The 17,799-nt window shown below is 37.6% G+C and overlaps 1 protein-coding gene across 2 annotated transcripts in view; it reads left to right on the plus strand.

Annotated features, from left to right (window-relative positions):
• The first annotated feature begins 11,378 nt into the window (after positions 1-11,378).
• Positions 11,379-17,799, plus strand: part of LOC108712232 (PH and SEC7 domain-containing protein 3) — a 291,364-nt gene continuing 284,943 nt past the window's right edge. Inside the window, exon 1 of one of the 2 annotated variants that reach the window (XM_041561322.1) lies at positions 11,379-11,512. The gene's annotated coding sequence lies outside the window, so the exon portion shown is untranslated. The remainder of the gene's footprint in view (positions 11,513-17,799) is intronic. The other variant, XM_018254300.2, reaches the window with a different exon arrangement.

Raw genomic sequence — 17,799 nt, forward strand, 5'->3', positions numbered from 1 at the left:
GGGGTCACAGGGGGTACAAGTGTACCGGGCCCGGGCCTGAAGGGGGGCCCGGCAGTGCTGCACTTTTCAAAAGAGCCGGGCCCCCCTTTAAGGAGAGTGATAATCTCGGGCCCCAGAGCGTTCCTGTCTGGCTGTCCCCAATGGCGCGCACTACCTCCCTCTGTGATATACCCCACTCCTTCCCGCTCTACATCCATCTACATCTATTACCTATGCCTCCGCGCCGCCTACCACCCATTGGCTTCACCACCCGCCGTCCCCTTTACCAAAGCCGGCAGTCTAGCCCCTTCCGTCCTGAGATATTTAAAAAAAAAACTATCTGGCGCGCTTCGCTGTCTGCGCATGCGCGCTGGCACAGGCACCGTCTGCGCATGCGCGCCGGCGCAGCAGCAAGGGAGCGGGCCCACATCCATGCACGCTGACAAGGGCCAGCAGCAAGGGAGCGCGTGGGGCAGGCACTGCAGCAAGGGGGGACCTGGACAGCATTCCCAGTGGGCCCCAAGCCCCCCAGTCCTACCCGGGTGGGAACAGTCCACACTACATTCTGAGAAACGAGGGAAGGAAGAGCTTGGGTGCAGTGGGTGGGGCCTGGAAATGGTGGCAAATGGAAAAGAAAAAGGGAATCAATCCTGGGTTGGGAATTTATATTTGTTTGTTTCCCACACAGTCCCAGTATGTGCAGCTGGTACCCGCTGATACAGACAGGCAGAGAGGGAACTGCAGACAAGAGACTGTGGCAGAGCGAGATGGAAACACACTATTTGTGGGTTCCAGGTGGGGCTTGCCAGAGAGTAGGTGGGGTTTCGACAAATTTCGCTGGGGCTTATCAGGGGTGTGGCCAGGGGAGTGGGCGGGATCTGGGGTGGGGCTTGGGGCAAGGGTGGGGCTTGGGGGCCCCGAAAAAATTTTTGTACGGGGCCCAGTGATTTCTAATGGCGGCCCTGCTTAAGAAGATACTATATGTGAGTTGTAACCTGTTACCTACTGAACCTATGTATGTAAATTGTAATTTGTGTATACAAATCTGCTAACATGTGTGCAAATAAAAAAAACCTTAAAAACAAAAAAAATGTTCCTTTTACCACCACTCTTCAACCAATTCTCTGTCTTCACCGATTTGGGGGAACTTTCTGTTACAGACCAGAACAGAGAGAACCTGATTACTGCATAGATTGATCTTAAACAAGATAAAAGTAATTTTCTTTTTTCTGCTGTAATCTTGCTGGAATGTCTATGGTTAATGTGTTCATAGTCCAGTGATCTTACTGGCATGTCTGGGGTTTATATGCCAATGGGGCATTTCTGCAATGATCTTGTTGGCATGTCTGGGATTAATATGATCCTTATCTATTTTCTGCAATGATCTGACAGGCATGTCTCTGGCATGATATACTTATTATGCATTTTAAGCAAAGTGCCTAAAAAAGTTAGTGCTGCCTCATATTTTTTGGCTGTCATATTTTTATAACAGCCCAGTTTATCTGTTTACATAGTGGGGGATGGGGTGGAAGCAAAAGCTGTTTTGGCGACTGGTATGCTTATGTGTTTTGTGGGCCTCTAAGGTGAGATTCTCAAGTAGGCCCCAGGTACTCCAGTCTGACATTGTTGCATTAGCTTTGTACTTAGTACTTTGGCTTCAGACAAAATTATTGCAGTACAATCACTGGCTTTAATTATCAGTATACAGAGGTACTTAAAAATGCTTCTGCTTCAACTTAAATACCTAATCCTGATTTAAAAACTAAAAATAATGAAAATATATGTCGGTATAAATCCTTTGTATGAGCATAATATTGTTTGTAAAATGTGAATTTGCTAATTCTAGAAAAAAGTGAACAGTTTTCACAGAGTCTCCAGCAAGCAATAATTTCATCTGAATAATGCCACCTGCAGGATGAAATATGAATCCTCATTCAAAGCAGATAATCTCATATTAATCAGTTTGTAACCACTAATTAAATTCCGATCTGTGTTTGGGATTTTGTATAAACATAAAAAGACCAAAAAGCTCATGTAATACTGATACAGATGCAAGTGCTATTGACCCATATGTGTAAGTATTGACCACACTCATTTTGAGTACCAACTGCAGATACAAGCTCACGCTGGAACAGAGGAGACGTTTGGTATAATGTTCCATTCCTCATGGTATAACCAGGCACTTTTACTTTGTACATGCTAAGATACCCAAGTCCCAATCACATGCTATGCAGAGCTGGCATACTTCTTATCTTAAGGGTAAATAAAATTCCCAAAAACATAGAAACTAACACTTAATATTTAACCATATGAATGGTCTTGGAAAAATATGTTCATTCAGTGATTTTTATAGCTGATATGTCAAAGGGGTATTAAGGTGGCTATACACGGGCAGATTAAAGCTGCCAATATAAGTCCTTTAGAACAATTCAGCAGCTTATCTGCCCGTGTATGGGGGCTTCTGACGGGTCTTCCTTGATCGATATCTGGCCACTATATTGATCGGGAAGGATTCAATTTTCAGGTGACCGACCCATCAAAGCCCATTGCTCCTCGTTGTAATCCGATCCCTAGGGCCGAACATTTGGAATATAGCCCTGTGTTGTTGGGCATATCGTGGAAAGATCCATTCGTTTGACGATGTTGCCAAACAAGCGGATTTTATCGTGTATGGCCAGCTTAAGTGTAATGAATGAGGTATCATTTAAAAGTATTAGTGCAAAAAGGTCGCAGAGAATGAAGATCTTCGTCACTAACGTTCACAATGCTCTTTGCGAATGTATTTTGTTTTTTTTTATTACATTCCCCCATTTTGGCTAAAATTCAGTCAGATTCCAAATCCTGGGTTCAGTCAATCCTTTAAAAAACACATTGACTAAACAGTTACAAAAACAGAAACGTGTCCCTAAACTTACACAAAGACAGAGTTCTCCAAATGTTTCCAAAATATTGTGCTTATAGATCATTTGATTATTTGCTCTGTTGTTTAGAATTGTTTTAATAAATGTACCAAAGGAAAAAAAATGGCATACCAATTCTCTTCTTTGTTCTATTTATATGGTATGCATATTTGGAAATTATTGCCATGACTTTTCTAACATGGCTGTGAGATGAAAACTGAGGCAAATACTCCCTCTGCTGGTCACTAATAATTATCATAGACAGTTATTTTTTATTTTAAATATAAACACAATACTTTAATACCATTAAAAAATAATATGCCCTGACTAAACACCCTCTTACCTTCCCTGTATAATGTTTGTTCCTGTATTGGTAATACAACATTTAATACATGGGGTTTTTTTCAGTTTAAATGCAGTAGGTCATTTCTTACAGCCTCTTGCTTTCACATTTCACACTTGGGTAATTATTTTGCCTTTTTTGGAATACTAGAAAATTTGTGTGTATAGCAATTTTTCCATTTGTATAGACAATTTATCATTCAACAAGAATTGGTCAACTGTCTGTGTGCTGTTAGATGTGTAGTCTCTGTCATAGGCATTGTTAACCCAAAGCAGCTACACTGGTCACTTTGTGGTGCAATAAATTGTATTAAAAGGGGCATTGATTCATGGCAGGAAGGGGTCATTCTTGCACTTTTTAAGCACTTGTAAGGCCCCATTTAGAATATGCCATACAGTTGTTTTGGTCTCCATCTCTCAAACAGGACATTATTGTATTAGAGAGGGTACAGAGAAGGGCAACTAAGCTTGTGAAAGGTATGGAAAATCTTAGCTATGAAGAAAGACTGGCCAAATTGGGGATGTGCACACTGGAGAAGAGGCGCTTAAGGGGTGATATGATAACTATGTATAAATATATAAGGATATCATATAATAATCTCTCTAATGCTTTATTTACCAGTAGGTCTTTCCAGCTGACAGAAAGTCACCAAATTCCGATTAGAAGAAAAGAGGTTCCACCTAAATATTCGGAAGGGGTTTTTACAGTGAGAGCTGTGAAGATGTGGAATTCTCTCCCTGAATCAGTTGTACTGGCTAATACATTAGATAGCTTTAAAAAGTGAGGTAATACAGGGTTATGGAAGATAGCTCATAGTACAAGTTGACTAGTCCAATTGCCATTTTGGAGTCATGAAGGGATTTTTTCCCCCTCTGATTTAAATTGGAGAGGCTTTAGATGGGTTTTTTTGCCTTCATCTGGATCAACTAGCAGTTAGGCAGGTTAAAAAAAGGTTGAACCTAACTTACTATGTTTCTATGAGTCTGGTTCCAAACTTTGCTGATGTATGGGAACTCCTAGCCAGGCATCTAGAAAACTGAAGCATCACAGGAGATTGGTGGAAGAGGTGTGTTAGAGATTCAGATTCAGAACCCACAGGACTCAATTACTATTTATGAGCACATTGGTATTCTTTAAAATAGTAATAGAATTGTTCCAATTAAAATAACATACATTAAAATATTTAGCACTTATGGCACCTTGTATTGTGAATAAGACACAAAGTGCTGCATGCATATAGTATCCTGTGATGCCTCTGCTATATAGTGGTAAAATGTGTGCCACTTCAGCTCCTGAGTCACCGGGAAGAAAGCATGCCATATTAATCCAATATTTTGCACTTTCCTTATTATTCATTTGTGGATCGACTACACATTCTGTTTTAAGTAGTCAGAATGACAGTTATTTTATTTAACATGTTTACTTTTCCCTCATAACTGTGTAAAGCCCTTTGCCTGTTAGTGTAGTTGGACACATTGGCTTAGTGATTAGTGCTGCTGCCTTGTGGCACTAGTCCCTGACTTCTTCCAAGGACTTGTATGTTTTCCACAAGGCACTTATGATGAAATTGAGCCTTGTGTAAATATTGATAGGCAACTTTGACTCTAATAGTAACAACAAAATGAAGCTTTTTTTTTTTTTTTGCTGGTAATGGATACGCATTTCAGTATAGCATTTTAATAACAGGAAATATACATAGTTACATAGTTAAATTTAAATTGGGTTGAAAAAAGACAAAGTCCATCAAGTTCAACCCCTCCAAATGAAAACCCAGCATCCATACACACCCCTCCCTACTTTTAATTAAATTCTATATACCTATACTAACTATAGAGCTTAGTATCACAATAGCCTTTGATATTATGTCTGTCTAAAAAATCATCCAAGCCATTCTTAAAGGCATTAACTGAATCAGCCATCACAACATCACCCGGCAGTGCATTCCACAACCTCACTGTCCTTACTGTGAAGAACCCCCTACGTTGCTTCAAATGAAAGTTCTTTTCTTCTAGTCTAAAGGGGTGGCCTCTGGTACGGTGATCCACTTTATGGGTAAAAAGGTCCCCTGCTATTTGTCTATAATGTCCTCTAATGTACTTGTAAAGTGTAATCATGTCCCCTCGCAAGCGCCTTTTTTCCAGAGAAAACAACCCCAATCTTGAAAGTCTACCCTCATAATTTAAGTCTTCCATCCCTCTAACTAATTTAGTTGCACGTCTCTGCGCTCTCTCCAGCTCTTTTATATCCCTCTTAAGGACTGGAGTCCAAAACTGCACTGCATACTCCAGATGAGGCCTTACCAGGGACCTATAAAGAGGCATAATTATGTTTTCATCCCTTGCGTTTATGCCCTTTTTTATGCAAGACAGAAATTTATTTGCTTTAGTAGCCACAGAATGACACTGCCCAGAATTAGACAATGTGTTATCTACAAAGACCCCTAGATCCTTCTCATTTAAGGAAACTCCCAACACACTGCCATTTAGTGTATAACTTGCATTTATATTATTTTTGCCAAAGTGCATAACCTTGCATTTATCAACATTGAACCTCATTTTCCAGTTTGCTGCCCAGTTTTCCAATTTAGACAAATCACACTGCAAAGTGGCAGCATCCTGCATGGAACCTATAGTTCTGCACAATTTAGTATCATCTGCAAAAATAGAAACAGTACTTTCAATGCCCACCTCCAGGTCATTAATAAACAAGTTGAAAAGCAAGGGACCTAGTACAGAGCCCTGCGGTACTCCACTAACAACACTGGTCCAATTAGAAAATGTTCCATTTACCATCACTCTTTGTAGTCTATCTTTTAGCCAGTTCTCTATCCAGGTACAAATACTATGTTCCAGGCCAACATTCCTTAATTTAACCAGCAACCTTTTGTGTGGCACTGTATCAAATGCTTTTGCAAAGTCTAAGTAAATCACATCCACTGCCATCCCAGAATCGAGGTCTCTACTTACCTTCTCATAAAAAGAAATTAAGTTAGTCTGGCAAGATCTATTATGCATAAAACCATGCTGGCACAAACTCATAGTATTACAACACATTCAATTTATTGAATTGAATTCATTTTTACAATACTTTTATACTTTACTATTTACAGTACAGTACAGTACAGTAGCAATAGTCTTAGAAGTTACAAGAGAACATTGTCCACATACAGCATATTCCTTACTAGAGGCTCACATTTATGCACGCCAGTGCTCATTTATAGCTTTAATCTTCAACAGATTAAAAACTCATCCTGAGGTCCTTCTGTACCTTCCTCCAATGTCCCCTGTGAGAAATCTCCAAATCAGAGACACAGACAACATAGCAGTCATTGTTTACCTTCTGTGGCAGTGTTTATAAAACTTTGGGATTGACCCACTGACCAGTACCAGGATCAATATAATTTATCATGAAGCTTTTTTTACCTGGACATTTCTGGAAACCGCATTCTTGTAACTGTTATAAGTTATGGGTGATGCCAAAGGGGGCTTGCACCTCAACAGTCTGAAGATTGCAAATTAATAATGCACATAACCATATATGTACTATAGTTGGTAAGTAATAAATACCCCTTTTGGTCCCTATCTCAAAGGTAAGATATTAGGGAGGAGTAATTAAGCCCTGCTCAGGAATCCATTATCCAACCACATATAAAACTATCAAATGTCATGTGTTTGATAGGGGGTCTTTATTACAGCAGCAGGTTCTCAGTCATCTTTCTCTTAGTTTAAGGGATGAGAAATCAACTCCTTGAAATCCCACAGCTTATTTTCACAGTGGTTTCAGAGCTGACATGTACTAATAATTCATTACTAATCAGACTTGGCCACATATTGTGACAATTCTATTATATATATTTAGTATCTTGTGCATCGGCCCCTAAACTCAGTGAGTGACAGCAGCATAGATCATGTGCAGTGAATCAGCAGAAAAGAAGATAGGGAGCTATTGCAGCATTTTTGGAGGCACAGATCTGGCATAGAAGCCCAAAACATAATGTACAACATTTCTGGCCTACTTCTTTAGTTAAGCTTTAAGTTTTTTTTACTGTTTTCTTAAAAGGTTGGTGGGGTGGACGAGAAATGGTAATATCAAACATATTACATTAAATAGAATTTCTCTATTGTTTGTGGTTGCTTACTTAAAGGGATACTGTCATGGGAAAAAAAAAAAATTCAAAATGAATCAGTTAATAGTGCTGCTCCAACAGAATTCTGCACTGAAATCCATTTCTCAAAAGAGCAAACAGATTTTTTTATATTCAGTTTTGAAATCTGACATGGGGCTAGACATATTGTCAATTTCCCAGCTGCCCCAAGTCATGTGACTTGTGCTCTGATAAACTTCAATCACTCTTTACTGCTGTACTGCAAGTTGGAGTGATCACCCCCTCCCTTTTCCCCCTCAGCAGCCAAACAAAAGAACAATGGGAAGGTAACCAGATAGCAGCTCCCTAACACAAGATAACAGCTGCCTGGTAGATCTAAGAACAGCAATCAATAGTAAAAACCCATGTCCCACTGAGACACATTCAGTTACATTGAGAAGGAAAAACAGCAGCCTGCCAGAAAGCATTTCTCTCCTAAAGTGCAGGCACAAGTCACATGACCAGGGGCAGCTGGGAAATTGACAAAATGTCTAGCCCCATGTCAGATTTCAAAATTGAATATAAAAAAATCTGTTTGATCTTTTGAGAAATGGATTTCAGTGCAGAATTCTGCTGGAGCAGCACTATTAACTGATTCATTTTGAAAAAAAAATTTTTCCCATGACAGTATCCCTTTAATGGAGATAGCTGTAGATCATTGCAAAAAATGTCCCAAAGACTTCCTCCGTATAAACAAATTCAGAAGAGAAGCTGTCATGTTTTATCCTCCTGGCTCCAGTTAAACGTTCTCTAAACTAATACTGAGTGCTTATCTGTGCTATGTGATCACTACAACTTGAACCGCTTCCAAATTACAAGGAAAAAGGAAGTAATCACAGAGGGTCATATAAATTGAACAACTGTTATCACTTACTTGCTCTACTTTGTATATTAATTCCCTTTGTACAAAATTCGGCTAATAGTTTTTACCTCTGTACACTATCTAATTTTACAGTGCTTTAACTAATTACTCAGACCCTCAGTCCATTGGTTTTCTGAAGCATTCAGCTATTTTGCGTTGACAGCTGAATTAGTTCAAAATTACTTCAGTGTGACACAAATTGATATAATTGCTTTTCTGAACAATTATAGCAGTTATGATGGTTCTAGATAAACATACATGGCTTTGTATTGTATTTTCAATCTGAAAATGAATGTAACACAAATGTTAAGAAGACAGATACAGAACATTCTTGTAAGCCTGCTGAAGTTGCCATTAAATGGGAATAAAAGGGTAATAAAAGTAGCAGTAGCAAAGCATATCCCTTAAAGGGTGACCTTAATGCTGTAAACAAATGAACATGACAAATTTTTATTCACTGATTATGTAATCTGGGTGTAGACAATTTAGGGCAAATTAGAGTATAAATTGGGATCTGCCACTTTTATGGAGGATCTGGTATTTTACTTAATCTAAAACTTTTGCATCTGGTACATTTATTATATTATATTAAACTGCTGCTTTGCTGCTGTGAGTAAAATTTTATGACTGAAAAGCACAGGAGATTTTATGATTGACATCCAGTTGGATTATCTCACAGCACTGGATTAGGCAGAGAGTAGATAATATCAGGGGGGACTTGGTAGAGGTTGACGTATGAAAAGTTGCAGTTAAAGCTGTCCTAGGTTCCATCATTTCTGCAGTCCTAACAATCAGAATTTAAGGCTGTTAAGCAAGCGACAGACCGATCCAACACTAATACTTCCAAATATTGCCTTTCAAGTAGTAAAAGTGTTTAAACAAAGAGGCATTATGAAAAGCTCTGTTGTAATTTGTCCACTTGTCCAGATCAGTATCAGGGGTACATCTCTCTTGGAAGGGAAATTAGTAAGGAAATTACATTTAGAGTGCTGGAGTCTAATAGTAAACATTTTGGGGTTATTTATTAAAGTCCGAATACCAAAAACGCAAACATTTTGAGTTTTTGTTTACTATAAAATCGTTTTTTTTTGTGGGAATTTTTTTTTTTTTTTTAGATTTATTGTACCCAGAGGATGTAAAAAGTCCAAATCCAAAAATCCGGCATCTCAGACTTGCCTAGGTTGTATATAAGTCAATGGGAGAGGTTCCTATCCTATTTGGAAGTTTCTGTAGTCTGGGCTGGAATTAACCTGAAAATCCGACTATATCAGACTTTTCAGGCAAAAATCTGAAAAAATCAGTTGTTTTGGGAAAAAAACAGAAAACAATCATATGATTCAGGATACACTCTATTTTATCGAGTTTGGCCCTGATCCTATTAAATTGTGCTTTTTTAATAATAAATAAGGTCCATTAGTGGTTCGTAGTTTAGTCTGACTTTTTTTATTTAAATAAATATAATTCAGATTTTGATAAATAAGGCCCTTGATCACTTTGGACATCTCCATTTATGAAAACATCATACTTACCAAACAACTCATTGACATTTACAAGAAGCAATACCTACATATAAATTCTACACACAGCAAAAACATAAGCATTAAATGACTCTAAAATGTAGAGTAGAATGTGGTATATATGTATTCCTGTTTACTGTAAGTTTCCAAAAAGACAGTCATGGTCAGTATAACCTGATATGTATTTAAGAGCAGTTTATTGTATTAGCAGTTAATTTATTATACTCAATAAACAGTGTGCAAGTTCAGCAACGTCCACTCTATTCAATAAATCCTGCAGATACTGCATACAACAATCACTATCAGCAGTTTTTCATTTGCTATACAAACAGCACACTAAGAACCGTTTGGGTAAGCACCAATGCACATTCTTTAATTACATTTCTATTGGTTACATATTTTATAAATTCTCTTGGTTTTAGCTGCTATTATTTCTGCTAAATTTGAATTCCGTCCCCCCCCCCACTTTCATTTCAGTAAAGCAATACTTCCTGACTTTATTACTTAGTTTTCTATGTAACAGCTTCAGGGCATGGCTTTTACTTCTTCATTCTCTAAAGTTCAGTACCCTGCCAAAACCAAACTAATTTTATTTCAGTGTTCAGAAATGTTACAGATAACAAAATTTCAGTTTACAATTTGTTATTCAGTAAATGGAGAGAATTTGGCAAGTTTCTGAATAATGTTGCCAAGAAAAGTTTACTATACACTTTCATATTTTAAAGGGGTTGTTCACCTTTAAATTAAACATTTGAAGTACATTTTTAGTATGATGTGATATTTTGAGACAATTTGAAATTGGTTTGAATTTTCTAGCATTCCTGGTTTTTGAGTCGTTTATCGACAATTCACCGGCGAAAAATCCGCCACGTCACCACCGATGTGGATAAGCAGGGTCTGGAGAAATTAGAACTAAGTTCCAAGTATGGAGGGATTGCTTTTTTTGTTATACAAATGTATAACATAGTATTCTGACTTTTTGGTTCCTAGACATCCTCCTAGTATGTGCTATTATGTAAAAAAAAATCTGATGAGTTAAATTCAACCCAGTTTACTGCTATTATGGTAGCTGGCCAAGTGATCACTGGAAAATCATGGAAAAATATATTTTTTGGAATACAAAAACTAAAAACTTATAAACTAAGGAACATACACTAGCCAATCCTATAGTAATGATCATCCTGGTAATAGTAGTAATCAAACCAACCCATGTGCCACAGGATATATATATAGATTGACTGACATGGCAAAGAAAACAAATGTTTTATGCAAACAATATATTTAGTACAGAAAATGATTTATGTATATAAAAGACACCAAATGATTATAAAAAGTATATTTTTTCTTTTAGAAGAAAAATAACCTAAGAGGACAAGAACTATGCAACAGTAGCTACATTAAATTTTTGTAAATATAAATAAAATAAAGACACCATTTAGCACTTTGTGTTTTGATAATTCTTTGAAGGCTGTTTAACTCAAGGCTTGAAATTACATTTAATCTATGCAACCTAGAGATATGTGCCCTTTGAAGGTACTGAAATTAGAAGAGGAAGAGAAAGACCTCCTACTCTTGATTGAGTTTCTTTCCTGACTTGTTCTTTCAACTCCAGCTTTATTTTTCTCCCCCTCCTTATTTGCTGGGTCCTATTGAGTTTTTCTCATTCATTGTGAAAATGCGTGAAAGGAATCTTTAGTGTTGAGAAAAAGCTGTCTCAATCTGTAGGCACACCACGAAGAAAGGATTGTGTGAGATTCCTCTCTGGGAGTAAGTTGTTTTTTTATACATATATGCATTTGACTGCTGATGTTGCTTTTTAAATGTTTAGACATTTCAGTGCCTCAGGAAATCGACTAAGGATTATTCTTGGCTGTGTGTGTTTTTTTAGGTTTTGCTTCATTTCCAGATGTTTTCTATTAACAAATAATGCTGCACAGTCTTTCCATGCCGAGAACTCACTACATTATCTTTAGGGGGCTCTGCAAAGAAATACATTGCATTCTGGTATTTAGAGGATGTAGCAATAAAGTTTGTTTTGCAGCAAATAATACCATCGTAAATGTTCAGCTAAAGAGCCTGTTGTTTTTTTACATCAGAATGCTTGACAAAAACTGAGAATGACTTTTGCAATGAATTGTAAGTGTAATTTTTGTCTTCTCTTTGGATAAAACATGGGTCCAATCCATAAAATTATCTTTAGTCCCATAGTTATCCTTTTTCCAAGCCTTATAGATGTGTAGATTTTCTATCTGTAAACACAGAAAACAATATATATAGGGATTAATAATATATAATACTTATGCATAGCTGCTTATTTATTGTGTCCTTAAATTTTGTACACAATTCTGTTCTGTTTGTCTACTTTTCTAAAGAAATGTTCCTGTTTTTAATACAAGGCTTTTAAAAGTTATTAAAGATTTAACAATCTGCATTGTGATTGTCAGGGGGGTTGTGTATGTGTGTTTGTCATGAAATACTGACAGTTTTGTACTAACCATTCATTGTAGGAAGCTATTTAAATGTAAAAGTGTGACAACAGTTCTGTAAATGTAACAGAAAAATAGTGTCTATAGTTGTTTTTAAGATGGATGAAACACTTTATCATTGGGGTGTGCCAATTTGTTAGGTAACCTCAGTGATTACAATTACTAACTTTATACCATGGGCTAACACTCATTTGCTATTCTAGCAATCTTGCAGCTAGTCTGAGCTGTGTATGTGCAGTAGAGTACAAATAGAACGAAACCAAAACCAAACCTTTTCTCTACTGTATATGCACAGGCCTGGACTGCAGCTAGAATCTCAGAGGCAGGAAACAAGATGGAGCAAGACACTAACTAGTGTAGTAGAATAGTATGCATCACCTGTGATTAAGCCTTTTTCTTCACCCTAAAGGTGGCCATACACTGTAAGATTTGCTTGTTTGGCTAGGTCGCCAATGAGAAAATCTTCCCACCAACAGGCCCACTCTGGGTGGGCAATATCGTGGTAATGTGATCGTTTGACCATAGGGTCAATGAAAGGGTATGTAAAGTTAGAGCAAGGACCACATCAATGAGCTGATGTGGTCCTCGATTTGACAGAAAAATCAAGCCTTCCCGATCGACATCTGGAAGATTTTTGGCCAGATATTGATCAGGGAGGCCTTTTGGAGGGCCCCATACACGTGCAGATAAGCTGCCGAATCAGTCTAAAGGACCCAAATCGGCAGCTTAAATCTGCTCATGTATGACCAGTTTACTTGATAAGAGTAATTGTGGGTTTTTTTTCCTATAGTCGTGTGTTTTCCTGAACTAGGTATGAAGTATTTCTGAATACATTATTTAATTGTTTGGTTGTGGCATTTTGTTTTTATTTTTTTAATAGGGTCTATAAATGTTTTCTCAAAAGTCAACTGAAATATGGTGATCTACCCTGGTATCTTATTATGAGCAGTATGCAGCTTTCATATGCACCATGACTGTGTGCTCCTGATTTAAGTAACGCAAGAATTTATCCAAGGTAATATATGTTTCTCAACGATAAGCTGCTGGAGCACATTTCATTTAGACTGCAGACTGAGAATCAGCCCCTATCAGATTTCTGATGTGACTGCAGTTTTCAGCACCAAAATGCATACTCGTATGTGCCTGCACCTGGGCCAAAAAAGTTCATACTACATTTAGTATTCTGGAGCTTATATTAACATCTTGTAATTACAATAGTTACCCTGGTGGTCCAGTGGCTATCCCTAGTGGTCGGCGGGGACACCCACCATGTGCATCCTTCCTCCTCCAGTTTTCCCTATTGCGTGTGGCGCTCACGTCATGACTTTCAAAGTATTTAAAGGGGCTTTGAATGAAAACTCATTTCCTGGTGTTAGGTTCTATTTTGTAGTTCCTTGGTGCTTATTCTAGGTGAATCCTGTTTTGATTTTCCTTTTTTTGACTTACTTACTTTTTTTGACCTTGCCTGTTGCCTGACTGTTCTGAACTCTGTACCCTGACCCTAGTCTGCTTGTTTATTCTGAACTCTCCTATCTGACCATTGTCTGCCTGTTCATTCTGACCTCTTGTGGTGTTTATACAAATGGCCTGTAGATGTCACTGTGCCCAGAATTATACTGTGCATACTTCCTGACAGCCTAAAAGTGAAAGTTACTGTTGTATAATGGCTGCATGAGTCTCTGTTCATAAAGCACTGTTATACTCATCTTCGGCTACCAAAACATAACAAATTGACGACGAGATGGCTCTTCTACCTCTGCAGCAGCCTGCACCTTTTCTTCCAAACTCTGGTGAGCCTATCATACCTTTTACTCAGAGGCAATCCTGGCCCCTCCACCGCCTGAGGCAGCAGCAGTTGCCACCACCATCCCTCCCCCGTGCGCTTACCTTTTTGCGCCTGAGGGGGTCCACGAGGGCAGCAGAGAGGGCCAGTACGCTAGCGCAGAGAGCCTAACTGCACTCTATGTGCTAAAAGAGCCGGAAATTCGGAAAGAGTGACATTTTTGCTGCCCCTGGTACCTAGTGGGGCACTGCCGCCTGAGACGACAGCCTCAACTCGCCTCATTGGCGAAGCGCCCCTGCTTTTACTACTTGGATCCATATGTTTGAAAATTACATTATTTCTGCTGACCAAGGGGAGATTTTTGCTGCTAGAAAGTGTGCTTTACTTATTCACTGCCTGGGAGCAGAGGGACAGCGTATATTCTATACATTACCATTAGCTGATGATACTTATGAAACTGCACTTACTGCTATAAAGAACTTTTTCGTGCCAAGAGTAAATGTGGTTGCTGAAAAACATAAATTCCGCCAACATGGACAACGTAATGGCGAATCCACAGAACAATTTGTAGCAGCTTTGAGAGAGCTGGTTGTTACCTGTGAGTTTGGGAATCTAACAGATGAAATGCTAAGAGACAAATAGTGGAAAAAACAAACTCACCTCGCATTAGAGAGAGACTGCTCCTAGAGCAGGATTTAACCCTTGCAAAGGCTATTGCAGTTGCTAGCCAAATTGAAACAGTTGCAGAGGCTAAAACTCTCAGTCAGGGAAAACCTGGGGAATGTACAGACTGTGAATTCAGCACTGTGACCTAATAATGCACAGTCACAGGCAAAATACAGTGCTAAGGAAAAGGATTCACCTACACTGCAAAACCATACAGCAAATACAAATAGAAAATACTGCTTTCGCTGTGGTTAAAAATTCACATAACATCTCACTCACTAATCACTATACAGTTTTGTAACATTATTTCAAAAAATATTTTCAAAATTACACCACACTCCTCATAGCAATACAATTGGCACCAACACTTGCATATAATATATATATATATATATATATATATATATATATATATATATATATATATATATATATATATATATATATATATATATATATATATATATATATATATATATATATATATATATATATATATATATATATATAGCTAAAAAAGGCAACGTGTTTCTTTTGTTACATTGGAAAAACCTCCATATATTATATGTTTTTACTTCTGGGGCTCACATTTATATGAACCCCCGTAGCTTTTTCAGTGAACTATGAAAACAAATTATTATGTGCAAAATGTGTTCAACAGTAAATTACATTTTCAATTTAGTCAGTCCCAAAGGAAAGAACAGTGAAATAATTTCAAAATTAGGAAAGAAACTAACATAAATGTATTTGGAAATACCCAAGACAATGGTAGTTAATAGCAAAGATGAGCCGTTTTAACGTAAGCCACAGCATAGTACTCTCTGGTGATGAAAAAAACAGTTAAAAGTAACAAAGTATGGAAGTCTAATCCAGTGAAAATATGTGAATGTTTAATATTTTATTACAAAATGTCTTGTTTATTTAATGGCTAAATTGGGGTTATGTCCCCTGGTATAGGAACCAACAATTCAGTTCCTCCTCCACTGCAACTGGAACCATTGCGTCAGCTTTGCATCTTGGCTAGGAAATCCACCACATGTGCCTGTACCTGAGCCAATGCAATGGTTGGGGGCAGGCAAGGTGAAGAGCTGATTCTCGGCATGCGTTTTTCAGGAGGCATTGGCCTAATAGTTAAAGTTCCTCCCAGCTATCTCTATTTAGGTAGGTTTTAATTTGCAGATCCCAAAGAAATGTTGTGCTTAGGGGGTGGGATTTGGAGTAAATTGTGTGAATTTTACTGGGTGTGGCTTATGGATAAGATCTATGTACTACTGTGTATGATAGTGTGAGATTAAAGGGGTAACGTAAGTTTGTTACCTGTAGTAACCCATATCAACCAACCTGCAATTACCGTTTAGCTGCTTGAAAGCAAATATCTGATTGAGTGCTATGGATTAATAGCTGTGGGAAAATGTAAGACTCTTCATTATATCACCCCAGTGGCGTAACAATAGAGACACCACAAGTTCTGCTGTGCATAAATCCTCCCTTAGCAGGCACTTTCGTGTCTTAAAATGTGCACACCAACCTGCTGCAGCGCAAGCGAAGGGGGGGGGGCAGGGAGGGTGCAGGTTTGCTCTGCATGCTGGAGCCCTTTGACCAAACATTTATGAAGCTTTTAGGCACTACCCAAACACCTTCCAAACACTATTTTTAGTTGAGCTCTTTTCAGATTGTTCACCAGAAAGACTTTTTTCAGTTGTTTCCATCCTTTATTTTTTCCAAGTTCAATGTTCCTGTCTCTAATGTTTTAGTCTGGCAGCTCAGTAATTCAGGTGCAGATTCTGAACTGTTACAATTTGCTGCATTAGTTGATACATTTCTCAGCAGTATCTTTGGAATATTAGCAACTATTGTATCAATTCTAACAGATGACTTTAATGAAACTCAGGGATTCTGCTCAGCAGGGCCAGAGATAAGAAATGTATCAACTAAATGTATCAAGTAGAATAGTTACAGAGTTGCTGACCCCCCCCCCAGCTGCTTTAGAACATAAGAAAGTGAAAAATGAAACTTCATTATTAGAAAAACAGCCACTGTTGGCAGGACTTCTGATCAATTTAAAATGCCAGACACATAGGCACTTAGTTTGCAGAGTACCAGTAAATCAGATCATGAACACATCACTGTTATTTATTTTAGCTTCTTTAGGTCCAGCTTTTCTCAATAACTAAAGGGAAATAAGGCACAGCTCATAAGCAGTTAAGATGAACCAATTCATATTTTCTAAAAAAAATTATACATTCTCTTCCTATGTTAGAACTTTCAAATTAATTTACTTGATGTTTCTAATATAAAGTACCAATATAGGCCAAGTAAATCTTGTTTTAAATTGTACTGGGAAAAAAAAGTTTTAATTGGTGTACTCATTAGAATTAGTAATTTCTTATTAGTTTAATGAGTTTTCTATTTAAAGAAGGTTTCAAGAATAGATGTCTTCTTTCTGACATCAGTAACATCATCTGACCCATTTTATGACTATCTACATATCTAAAGAAGCTGACTGTATTTATACTGGACGATAGCATAACTGCACATATAAAGCACTTTAGATTGTTACTGTTTTTTCTGCACTAATGTACAATAGAAACTGTTCTTGTATATATTGTATGTGGACACAAAATGATTTGACAACAAGTGGCAATATACATTTGCTCAAATGCTCATTTGGAGTGCTGCAGACATATTAGTGAAGAACATATCAACTCAATATAAAACAGCTACACAATTCCTCAGATTACTAGAGCTTCTTAATAAGTTATCTTTTTTTCAAACAACTGATGTTTTGGAACAGCTGTGTGCCCCTTTCTCAAAGTACACAATGTATTCAATGTTGTATACTTTGAGAAAGGGGCACGCAACTGTTCTGAAATGTCGGTTATTATATAATAGATACATAAACTTATCTAATGCGTACTTTGCGTATTCTTACGCGTAATACTAAGTTGAATGAAAGAGTGTGAGTTGAAGTAACTTACACGTTACGCATTAATTATGCGTAACATTTTATTTTTACAAGTATGTTATTAATGCGTCATGGGTATTTATCATTTGCTCCATTCTCGTATATCAATTTCTTGATTCTTTTATTTCTCTTGCGGAATTTAACTTAGTTTTAA

The sequence above is a fragment of the Xenopus laevis genome, chromosome 1L, assembly GCF_017654675.1.
Source record: "Xenopus laevis strain J_2021 chromosome 1L, Xenopus_laevis_v10.1, whole genome shotgun sequence".
Lineage (NCBI taxonomy): Eukaryota > Metazoa > Chordata > Amphibia > Anura > Pipidae > Xenopus > Xenopus laevis.